This window comes from Somniosus microcephalus, chromosome 19 (genome assembly GCF_052327205.1).
Source record: "Somniosus microcephalus isolate GS21.2 chromosome 19, FLI_Smic_1.0, whole genome shotgun sequence".
Taxonomy (NCBI): Eukaryota; Metazoa; Chordata; class Chondrichthyes; order Squaliformes; family Somniosidae; genus Somniosus; species Somniosus microcephalus.
The window spans coordinates 22,261,795-22,274,582 of NC_141005.1; the positions used below are offsets into that span (position 1 = coordinate 22,261,795).

The 12,788-nt window shown below is 44.8% G+C and overlaps 1 protein-coding gene across 2 annotated transcripts in view; it reads left to right on the top strand.

Moving 5' to 3' along the window:
• Positions 1-12,788, top strand: part of LOC147103621 (rabphilin-3A-like) — a 160,814-nt gene that overhangs the window by 80,338 nt on the left and 67,688 nt on the right. The gene's annotated exons all lie outside the window — the stretch shown is intronic.

Here is a 12,788-nt window from a genome sequence, read left to right on the forward strand (position 1 = left end):
TGTTAATACATATTTTGTCAAGCAATTAAAAAAAAAATCATCCCCAGGTTTGTGACCACATTTATGAATGTAAGGTCACTTTGGCTTTACATCACTCAGGGTGTTTATGAAATATGACAGTACGGGTTCCCTGTGGAAATAAACTTATTACAAGATGACGTATAATATTTTTAAAATCTTACATCAGTGCACACTTCCTGTCTGCACTTAATATCATTATTTTCTCTTTTTTTGTCAGCTTTTACCCATTCCACATTACTATGTTTACATTTACAATGGGATTTGCTTATGTAGAATCACCATTCTGATTGCACAACCTGGCCACCAAGTTCCTACAAATTGCTCAAAATGCTTTCTGAAATATTTTTTCATTGTCCTTTTTTTGCTCAGTGATGAAAATTTCTAATGCCTAAAATAAGAGTTTGAACAAAACAAAAAATAGATAAATGTTATATATTTCACAATAATATGATTAAATGTATCCATTCATTTGTTTTGTATTGCCTTTATTAATGTTTTTACTTGAAATCTCAGTCTCTCCCAAAAGCCTGGACTTGGATCTGATATTTTGACCAGAGATGTGACTCTGAATTTGGATTGTGCAGTCTGGACATTGTACCTAAAGTCCCAGGGTGTATCAGTACTGTTCAGTAACCTCTACAAGTTGGAATATTTTTCTTGCGGATGACACCATATTGGGGGGGATAGTCAATACTGTGGAGGACTGCAACAAATTACAGGAGGACATTAATAAACTTGCAGAATGGGCATATAATTGTCAAATGTATTATGTCCGTGTATAATTGAGACACGGACTGCAGGAGTTGATTATAACAAGTCTTTACTGAATGGAGACAACCTGGAAACTGAAACTACAGAAGCCTGCTAGGGCCTTTTATACAGGGGTGGTCACTGCCGGTACTGCAGTCTGAGACCAGTTATTCCCTTAAAGGTACATACACAACAATTCCTCCCCTTTTAGATAAACAGTACATAACATTCATTTAACAACTAAATAATAACTAATTACAATTACAATTACGGTTGCTAGATACATTGGTTAAAGTTAAGCAATTATAAGTTCAGTCTTTGAGGAGGCTTCCTGATTCTGTCTGGATAACGCCTCTTTGGGATATCAGGTTCTTCTGGCAAGGTTGCGCCAGGATCAATGTCGTTGTTTGGTTCGTCTGCTTCCAATATCACCGATTCTGTGGTAGATGCAATTGGTACTTCGGTTTCATCGCCAGGTGTATCAGATCGTGGTGTGGAGTTGACGTTTTCCAATGACTGTAGAATCTGGTCAGCATGGCGTCTTACAATGCTCTCTCCAACGTCCACAGTATACATTAGAGGTCCTTGCCGTGTACAGATCGTTCCTGGCTGCCATTTCTCTGTGCGGTAGTCCCGGGCTAAAACTGGTTGACCTATCTTAAAACTCCTGGTCGGCCTTTCATTCATATTCTGAAACTGCCTGTTCTCCACATCTCTTCTGACGTTTGGCTTAACCAAATCCAAGCGGCATCGTAGTCTTCGATTGAAGAACATCATGGCTGGAGTTTGGTTGGTAACCGCATGTGTCGCATTCCGGTAGGCAAACAAGAAGTTATCCACCTTGTGTTGTAGGGGTATATCTTCATTACACATTGCCTTGATAGCCTTCTTGAATGTTTGAACAAACCTCTCAGCCAATCCATTAGTGGCTGGATGATATGGGGTGGATGTGTAATGCTTAACACCATTGTTCTTTAAGAACCTCCGGAACTCTTCAGTCACAAACTGTGGTCCTTTGTCAGAGCAAATCTGTTCAGGCAGCCCATTCCTGGCGAATATGGTTCGTAAGACTGTGATAGTTTTTTCTGTGGTGGTTGAGGACATTTTTATTACCTCTGGCCACTTTGAATGTGCATCCACCGCAATTAAAAACATCGAGTCCATAAAGGGACCAGCAAAATCAATGTGCACCCTTTGCCATGGAGATGAGGGCCACTCCCATGGATGTAGAGGGGCTTGTGGTGGGGCGTTTTGGACCTTCTGGCATCCTGTACAGCTCTTGGTCATCTCTTCGATTTCTCCATCGGTTCCCGGCCACCACACAAACGCTCTGGCTAAGTTCTTCATTTTTACCCCTCCCAGATGACCCTCATGAAGCTCATTGAGCACTCTATCCTTCAATTTGGGTGGAATTACTACTCTGGATCCACACATCAAGGTTCCTCTGCACACTGACAGCTGTTCTCTTCTCGGCGAGAATGCTGGCAGCAGTGGTTCGCCATGTGCTGGCCATCCCTTCACCGTTAAATCATAGACCCAGGAGAGTGTCGGGTCATTTCGTGTTTCCTTTTCTATGTTTGCATTCGTCACAGGGAGACATTCGACTATAGTCGAGTGGAATAACTCCACTGGATCCACTGCCAGTTCTTCTTCCACCGTCGGCAACGGTAGGCGCGACAATCCATCAGCATTCCCATGCTGTTTAGCTCCTTTGTACTCGATGTCATATTGGTGTGCCCCCTAGGAAAAGGGACCACCTCTGCAGCCGTTGTGCCGTCATTATCGGTACGCCCTTCTGAGGGTTGAAAATGGAGACGAGAGGTTGATGATCAGTTAGTAGAGTAAATTTCTGACCATGCAGGTAGTGATTGAACTTCTTCACCCCCCACACCAGGTTGAGGGCCTCTCTGTCAATCTGGGCGTAGTTACGCTCGGCTGAAGTTAACGAGCGTGACGCAAAAGCTATCGGCCTCTCTGAACCATCAAGGAATTTATGTGACAGTACCGCCCCAATGCCGTAGGGAGACGCATCACACGCCAGTCTTATCGGTAGTGATGGGTTGTAGTGAGCCAATACTTCTCTTGAAGTGATTAGGTCCTTACTCTTCTGAAAGGCCCGCTTACATTCATCGCTCCATTTCCATGCTACTCCCGTTCGTAGTAGGGCGTTCAGTGGATGCAGAATTGTGGACAAATTCGGCAAAAACTTATGGTAGTAATTCACCAATCCGAGGAATGACCTCAGTTGCGACACATTTTCAGGCGCTGGAGCCTTAACTACCGCTTCAATTTTGTCAGGGGACTTATGCAACCCCTCTTCATCAATCACGTGGCCACAATACGATATCTGTTTCTTAAAAAACTCGCACTTGGGGCGATTGGCTCGTAGCCCATGTTCACGTAGTCTAGTGAGCACCTGCTCTAGGTTGGCAAGGTGTTCACTGTCATCTTCACCTGTCACTAGGATGTCGTCCAAGTAACACTGAGTCCCTGGAATCCCTTGCAGGACCTGTTCCATCGCTCTTTGCCATATCGCCGGAGCTGATGCTACTCCGAATACCAGTCAATTATACTGGTAAAGACCTTTGTGAGTGTTTATCGTGAGATACTTCCTAGAGGATTCTTCAACCTCCATCTGCAAATATGCTTGTGCTAGGTCAATTTTTGTAAAACGCTTCCCTCTAGATAGTGAGGCGAAGATATCTTCTATCCTTGGAAGAGGATATTGTACTGTGTGAAGGACTGGGTTCACCGTCACCTTGAAGTCCCCACAGATGCGAACCTTCCTTGGCTCCTCAGACTTATTGTTTAACGTTTTCTTCATGACAGGAACGATGGGTGTCGCCCACTCGCTCCAGTCTACCTTAGATAACACGCCTGCATTCTCCAGATTCTCCAGCTCTGCCTCGACGGCTGGGCAAATTGCATATGGTACCGGTCTTGCTTTGAAAAACTTGGGAATTGCATACTCCTCTATTTTTATCGAGGCGGTTACGCCTTTAAGAGTGCCCAGTTCTTGTTGAAATACCTCTTTGACGTCAGCTAAGATTGTTGACAATCGTCCAGGAGTGACGTCGTCATCCTTTTTACCAGCCACCGTCAGTGCCTGAATGGAGTGCCAGTCTAAACTTATCTTTCTGATCCATTCACGTCCCAATAACGGTGGTCCACCATCTTGCAGAATGTAGAGATACAATTTCCGTATTTTCTTGCCGTTGTATTCGACAGGCACCCTTATTTTTCCTCTGGGGTATACTTTTTGCCCCGTATACGTCTTCAAGACAATGGATGTCTCTCTCAAGGGTATGTGTGAGAATAGCCGCTCGTAGTCTCGTCGATTCATGACGGTTAGAGCTGATCCTGTATCCAATTCCATTTTGACTTGGGACCCTGCTATCGTGAGGGTGACCCAAATGGTTCTGTGATCCTCTTTTGCGATTACGTTGTGAAGCTTGAGACAGCATAGTCTCTTGTTCCCGGATTCACTATCACTCATCTGGTCTTCGGAACTACTGTCCGTCATCTTTTGTACTTTCCTGTACGGTTCCTTAATAGCCTTTTTGTTGTCGTTGGTCTTCTTCCCAGACCTGCAAACTCGTGCAATGTGTCCCATCTTTCCGCATTGCCTGCATATTTTGTCCTTGGACCAGCAGTCCTTCTGGTCATGGTTTGTTCTGCCGCAGCGATAACATTTTGCAAATCCCCGTGTCATTTCGTGGGTGCCGTATTCCTGTGGCTTTTGTTGTATTTCCGCAGCTCCCCTTGCTGCTGCTTCGTATGATACTGCCACGCTGAAAGCCTTATCTAGCGTCAGCTCTTTCTCTGAGAGTAACCTCTTCTGGGTTCCTTCACTCAGGAGTCCACAGACAAATTTGTCCCGTAAGGTATCTGCCAGTCCTGCTCCGAACTGGCAGTGCTTTGATAGCTTGCGTAGTTCCGTAAGGTAATCAGCATTGCTCTCATCTTTATGCTGATTTCTCCTGTGGAATTTAAATCTTTCTGCTATCAGCAGCGGTGTAGGATTTAGGTGTTCCTGTAGGATAGCAACAATTTCGTTAAAACTCTTCGCCTTCGGTTTGGCTGGAGTAATCAGGTCCCGCAATAGGCCGTACGTTCTTGCGCCCATTAAATTTAGCAATACCGATGCCTTTTTCTCATTGGCTAGTTCGTTTGCCTCACAATATACCTCGACTCTTTCCACATACGTGGTCCAGTCTTCTATTGCATTATCGAAGGCAGTGATATCGCCAGTCTTTGGCATCTTGAAAATCTAAGATGGCGCCTCCCACGCTTTGCCTTCGTCTCTGATGGATCAAAATGGCGCCTCCCGCGCTTTTCCTTCTTCCCCGCCGAGTTAAGATGGCGCCTCCTGCGCTTTCCCGCTGCTGCCGCTGCTCTCCGCGGTATTTTAATTTTTCTATCGCGCTTCAATATTTGCTCCGTTAATTGAAGAACCGTTCCCGTCGTGGAGCGGACCCTCTGGGACACTTCCCTCCCTCTTCTTAGGTCCGAACGCTGCCCGGCTTCGAAGCACCGGCCGCGCCCTGTGTGCTCCACCCTCTCTCTCTCTCCTTGCTTCCCGACTCATTGCCCGGCCCCGTTGCAGAGCCACCCGATCGAGCCCCAGCCCGCCGCAGCCCAGGGAGAATCAGTGCACTACCTGCCATCAGCCCGACCAGCTGGGGAACCACAGACTGGAGAACCAAGCCTGGCTCTCGACAGTCTCTCCTGCACTCCCTAACTCGATGATTTGGAGGGCGGTTGCCCACGGTCGACGCCTGTTTCTCGAGTTTCTTTGGATTTTTTTTTTTTTTCTTTCCCCTGGCTTCGACCTTCAATAACGTCGTCTGAGGTGCTGCCGAGTTGCAGGTAAGTTCGTTTCTTACTCGTCGCCAGTATTATGTCCATGTATAATTGAGACACGGACTGCAGGAGTTGATTATAACAAGTCTTTACTGAATGGAGACAACCTGGAAACTGAAACTACAGAAGCCTGCTAGGGCCTTTTATACAGGGGTGGTCACTGCCGGTACTGCAGTCTGAGACCAGTTATTCCCTTAAAGGTACATACACAACAAAATGAATTTCAACACAGATAAATGTGAGGTAATACATTTGGTAGGAAGAATAGGGAGGTCACTTGTTACTTGGAGGGTGCAAGTCTAGGTGAGGTAGAGGAACAAAGGGATCCCGGAGTACAGATACACAAATCACTATAAGTTGCGACACAGGTTAGCAAGGCCATAAAAAAAGCAAACCAAACACTAGGGTTTATTTCTAGAGGTATAGAATTGAAAAGTAAGGAAGTTATGCTAAACCTGAATCGAACCTTGGTTCGACCACACTTCTGCCTACAGCTCTGGTCACTGTATTATAAAAAGGATATAGAGGCACTGGAGAGGGTGCAGAGAAGATTTACAAGGCTGATACCAGAAATGCGAGGTATACATATCAGGAAAGGATGAACAGGCTGGGTCTCTTTTCTCTTGAAAAAAGAAGGCTGAGGGGTGACCTAATAGAGGTCTTTAAAATTCTGAAAGGTTTTGATGGAGTGGATACAGAGAGAATGTTTCCACTTGTTGGGAAGAGCCTAACTAGAGGCCATCAATATAAGATAGTCACCAAGCAATCCAATAGGGAATTCAGAAGAAACTTCTTTCCCCAAGAGTGGTGAGATTGTGGAAATCGGTACCACAGGGAGTGGTTGAATCGAGTAGTATAGATGCATTTAAGGGGAGGCTAGACAAGCATATGAGGGAGAAGGGAATAGAGGGTTATGCTGATGGATTTAGATGAGGAAAGATGGGAGGAGGCTCGTGTGGAGCATAAATACCGGCATGGACCTGTATGGCCGAATGGCCTGTTTCTGTGCTGTATATCCTATGTAAACAATCTTCACTCCACACGTGCACGATTTTGCGTATATTGATAAATAGCTATATAATTTTATTTTGGCTCAAGAAATAGGAATTTTTACATTTCCTAATCTGCCTTGCATTAAAACCTTGTGCCCATGTTTCATATGAGCAGCTGGTGTAGATATGTCATCACATATCATTGTTTTCTGAATGCACTCTGGGAAAGTGGATCTAAAATTTCAGACAAAAGATGCTGTTATCCCCTGGGATTAGCTGTACCTTTTTTTCCCTCCGAGTCTGTCCCTTCTAATTCCTGGGAATTTAAAACCTTTTTATCAAGCAAATTGTATTCACTGTTCAATGTTCACTTATAACGCTTTATTTTAAGTCAGAATTGATCTGATTTTCTTCAAATAAATGAGCTGTTTTTGTATTAAACTGCTGCAGTTTGTGCAAGAGCAAAACAATAGGAGACATTGAGCTGTTGCACAGCAGCCCGGTGAGGGATCTCGGCTATGCAAATTATAAAGATCATCATAAAAATACTCACTTAGATATATATAGTGTTTAACTCACACAGTGACAAGCTGATTACAGTAGACACTTGGTATAAATACACAATTGTCTTCATTTTGCAACTTGATATTACAAAAGTAACTAATCATGGAAAAATGCCCATCTGGTTCCCCAGAGTGGGCCTCGCACTTTATTAAACACAATATCCTGGTAACTTTATACTGAAATTATCCTGATATGCGGTGCACGTGGGAGTTTGCCATTTATTGAATTCCTGCATGAGGGATTGTTTTAGATTCAGCTACCAGATGAATAATTAATGAATGAATCCATCTCTTCTCTTCAACAACACCCCCAAGAATATTATCCGTCTGCTTTGTTAAGGTCACTCTCCTTGAAAATCTGCAGCTGAAAACTAGGCCAGGATATGCGGAGTCTCGGCCTTGCACCCGAGTTTCTGGGATGGTCTTGTGGGTGCTGACCCTTCGCCTGTCCCTTCTAAGGCCATTGGCATAAGGAGGGCGCAGGGCAGGGGGCAGGGACTCCGAGCGTCGGGTTTCCCATGCCGTCTTTCAGACCTGGTGTATGGTTGGCGCAGGTATACCTGATCAAATCAGGTTTATCGGCTGACCCACCAGTAGTTGCGGGGCCCACCAGGCCACATTCAAGGCCTGGACCCGCAACAATTTGGCTGTGGAATGTTTTTGTTTCCGGCTTGAAGTAGCCTCCTTTATCAGGGAATACCTACAGTTTTGTTTCGGGGAGCGGGGTGGAGGGGAGACCTGGCACTTTTCACCAAGATTAGTGAACAGAAGACAGTGGGACAAGTGTCACTTTTTGTTCTGCGGAAACGATCTTTGGGATTTAATTATGTTTAAGTAGTGTGTTTAAAAACAAAGTGAATTTGCTCAGTTTTATTACAAAAATGCCACGGGCTGCCGGATGGCCCAGAAATTCGGGTCTCCACAGGTGAGTACGCATGGGGTACTCACCCATAGGCCCGATGGAAGTGCCGGTTTCCTGCATGCACTGCGCATGCGCGGGAAACCGGCACTTCCGTTCCTCTGAAAGCAGGGGTTCAGAGGTCGAACGCATGCGCGGGGGAGGCTGTGCGTGCGCATCAAACTTAGGTTTTTTTTTACAGGTTTTTCCGTGAGGGTAAGTCTGCAGAAGTTAGAAATTTAAAAAGCAGGCATAAGGCCTGCTTTTTACAAGGTAAGTGGTGAATTAATTAAAATTTAAAAAAAATTTCCACAGGTTTATTATTTTTAAATACTTTAAAGCAAGGTAAGTTTATTTTTAGCCCCGTTAGAATATAAAATTATTTTTTTCAAAAATTTAAATTATTGTTTAAAATAGTTATTTCATGTAATTTATAGTTTATTTAAAAAATGTGATTTTTAAAAAATTTATTTGAAGGTTTAGTGCTATTTTGGGGCCGTAGTATTTATAAGTCTTGACAGCACTTCCTGTCAAGACTTATGAATGGAGCATTCCCTGCTCCGATTGGCTCCCCATGGCCCACGTGATCCCAGGGGACGCATCGAACTAACTGCGCCCCTGGGATACACAAGCACTGCGCGCCGGCAGTTGGAGGAGGCCCCATATCGGAATTACATGGGGCCCTACAGCTCAACGGCCGGCGCGCTAGGTAAGTGCTGGTCGGAGGCTTGCACCCGCGGGATGCCTCCGACCCGAATTTCTGGGCCGATGCGTATTGAAGCCAGACAAACCAATCTGTGGAACGTCACAACTGATACAATGAGGGTCAATTGTCTCGTCCCAGACCCATTGGTCAGGATTTTAAGCACAGCAGGAGATGCTTCTTTTTATCCCAGAGCCAAAGGCAGTTGGAGAGGTGATGGTTTTTTATTGAGAGGCCTACCGGTGAATCACTAATAGGGAGGAAGTCAGCATTACAAGAGCAGTCAAGCTTTTAAACGTGAGAAGTCACACAACACCAGGTTATAGTCCAACAGTTTTATTTGAAATCACAAGCTTTTGGAGTGCTGCTCCTTCATCAGGTGAAGTGAAGAGATGCATATAGGCACAGCATATATAGTCAGAGAACACTGCCAGATGATTACAGGTAATCTTTCTAACTGCCCTTTATCACAACTCGGCAGAGAGATAATCACAGCAATCAAAGGTGTGAATGGTGTCCAAACAGGTCAGTCAGGAAAACATTACATCAAAGAACAATGAGGTGGGGTCACAAGGGGTTGAATGTTGCAGATGCTGGGGTCTGTATGAAAAACAAAAAACAGACAAAAAACAATAAATAAACAAAATAATTTTTTTTTTGCTGGCAATCACAGCAGGTCCGACCGCATCTGTGTAGAGAGAACAAGCCAACGACGACTCGAGTCTGGATGACTCTACGTCGGGTGGGGTTACATGTAGCGTGACATGAACCCAGGATCCCGGTTGAGGCCGTCCTCATGAGTGCGGAACTTGGCTATCAGTTTCTGCGCGACGATTTTGCGTTGTCGTGTGTCACGAAGGCCGCCTTGGAGAATGCTTACCCGAAGATCGGAGGCTGAATGTCCTTGACTGCTGAAGTGTTCCCCGACTGGGAGAGAACACTCCTGCCTGGCGATTGTTGTGCGGAACAATCGCCAGGCAGGAGTGTTCCCTCCCAGTCGGGGAACACTTCAGCAGTCAAGGACATTCAGCCTCCGATCTTCGGGTAAGCATTCTCCAAGGCGGCCTTCGAGACACACGACAACGCAAAATCGTCGAGCAGAAACTGATAGCCAAGTTCCGCACTCATGAGGACGGCCTCAACCGGGATCCTGGGTTCATGTCACGCTACATGTAACCCCACCCGACGTAGAGTCATCCAGACTCGAGTCGTCGTTGGCTTGTTCTCTCTACACAGATGTGGCCGGACCTGCTGTGATTTCCAGCAAAAAAAAAATTATTTATTTTTATTTATTGTTTTTTGTCTGTTTTTTGTTTTTCATACAGACCCCAGCATCTGCAACATTCAACCCCTTGTGACCCCACCTCATTGTTCTTTGATGTAATGTTTTCCTGACTGACCTGTTTGGACACCATTCACACCTTTGATTGCTGTGATTATCTCTCTGCCAAGGTGTGATAAAGGGCAGTTAGAAAGATTACCTGTAATCATCTGGCAGTGTTCTCTGACTATATATGCTGTGCCTATATGCATCTCTTCACTTCACCTGATGAAGGAGCAGTGCTTCGAAAGCTTGTGATTTCAAATAAAGCTGTTGGACTATAACCTGGTGTTGTGTGACTTCTCACATTTGTCCACCCCAGTCCAACACCGGCATCTCCACATCAAAGCTTTTAAACAAAAGACTGCAAGATATAGGCCTGAGATCTGGAACAAGAAGCTGAAGTGCAGTTTTTTGCAGTTAGGAGTTTTCTAAAAGAAAGGTATGCCAAAAAAGAAGTACCTTAGCTCATGAAGGGATTAGATGTGCGCTTTAATATTTTGCCCCATGAATTTGCTTTGACGGTTACTCTGTACATTAATATGCTGACTCGGACACAAAGCAGCTTAATTATTCGCATCCGGTTATCTCACCAAGTGTTTCAGTCCGCCCTCAAAGATTGGAGATACAAATGTGAGGGCACATGTGAAAGTCCCAATATCTAGTTCAGATCACGAGGGGGGTCCATTGTCACACCCCTGAGTTGCACTACTCTATAATTTGATAATAAGGCACAGCCCTGAATGTGAGACACACAGACCATTTCTGGGAGTGACTAGCACCCAAGAGAATATCTAAGACATACCCGAAACTTGTAACCTGAATGAGCAAATGGGGCTTTGGTTTAATATATCCTTCAAAAACAGCACCTCCGACAATGCAATATTCCCTCAGTATGGCACTGAAGTATCAGCCTAGGTTATGCGTTCAAATCCTGCAGTGGAGTTTGAACCCACAACCTTCTGACAGAGGCTAGAGTGTTACCAAGCTGAAACTGTCCAACTTAATTGGGTTAGACCATAAGAACATAAGAATTAGGAGCAGGAGTATGCCATACGGTCCCTCGAGCCTGCTCCGCCATTCAGTAAGATCATGGCTGATCATCCACCTCAACTCCACTTTCCTGCCCGATCCCCATATCCCTTGATTCCCTTAGAGTCCAAAAATCTATCGATTGCAGTCTTGAATATACTCAACGACTCAGCATCCACAGCCCTTTCAGGTAGAGAATTCCAAAGATTCACAACCCTCTGAGTGAAACAATGTTTCCTCATCTCAGTTCTAAATGGCCAACCCCTTATCCTGACCAGTTAGTGTTTTATTTTGACACTTTAACTCATTGTCACTGGTAAATTAACCTTTAAACATACAGTATAGGAAGTTCCATTCTTACAGGCCAGCGGTGAATCTGATTTACCACCAAGAGAGCCTTCATGGGTTTAGATGGAACGATTCAGCCCAGGGAATGTGAATGTCTTAGATATTCTCTTGGTACAGGATAAATATTTTCATCAGTTATTGGGATATATGTTGGCAGATGACAATCATTAGCTAGCTAAACCTATCTGGGGGAATCATTCTTATGAAAGTATTTGGCAAATTTTTATTCATTTGTTTCCGCATACGCCGTACAACGAGGAGGTTAATTGAAAATGAATAAAAGTGATGCATGTCCCTGCTAGCTCTTATGTTTACAGAAGAGAATGGTTTGCAAAATCATTTCCATGAAGACTGCCCACTAGGAACTGTGTTGAGGCTTCTTCAGACTCATTTCACGTTGGACCCTTACTGGCAGCAGATAGAGGAGACGTTCTGTCTGATCTAGTACTGAACTCCAATCCTAGAGGTGCACTAACCCACTACATTGCCCTTTAAGAGTACAGTAGCCTTGTTGTCATGATAGCAACCCAAAGGTCGTGAGTTGAAATCCCACCATGGCAAGTTGTAAAATTTAATTCAATAAATCTGGTAATTTGTAGGGTGGCACTTGTAAAAAATAACTGACTGGTTCACTAGTGTTCTTTTAGGGAAACTAAGGTTAGGCAATAAATACTCCAGTCTAGATCTATCTGTGCAGTGTAGAGCAAATCAGAGAGATAATGCTTCCCAGTTTCTGAACTCTGTCTCCTGATCAATCTCCTCCCTGGCAATTTTCTCAACTCCCCTCCTCTTTTGAAGCCACTGCCTTTTACTGGGCTACAGTACCCCAGGCAGCCCTCTGGCACCTCACCCAGGCAACCATTCTTCATATTTGAGTGTTTACAGGCTATTCAATTTAGGAGGCATCAACGCCAAACCAAATCTTCTCCTCCCCTGACATCCACACACTGAAGCAATCCCATGACCACGTTGGCTGCAATCAACTAACTCAAAGAAAGAACTTATATATTTATATAGGAGCTAAAGATCCGCAGGATGTGGTACCAGCTGTTATGTCGGGATTGTGCCTGCCAGTGCCCTCCAGCACTGATCCAGTTAGAGTTTGTGGTCTCAGTGAATGGCATCTCATGGGACTTGTGGGCTGAGGTGTTCCACACTGCCAGAAACTCCGGCCATTTTCAGCTATCCATGGAGGGAGCTACCCAGGCTCTCTTTCTCCCCTATCTACTGCCAGTGACCCTATTTAGTGGCCTTTGCAAGAGGGCTAATACTGAAAAAGAAGTTGCCCTCTTCTCTA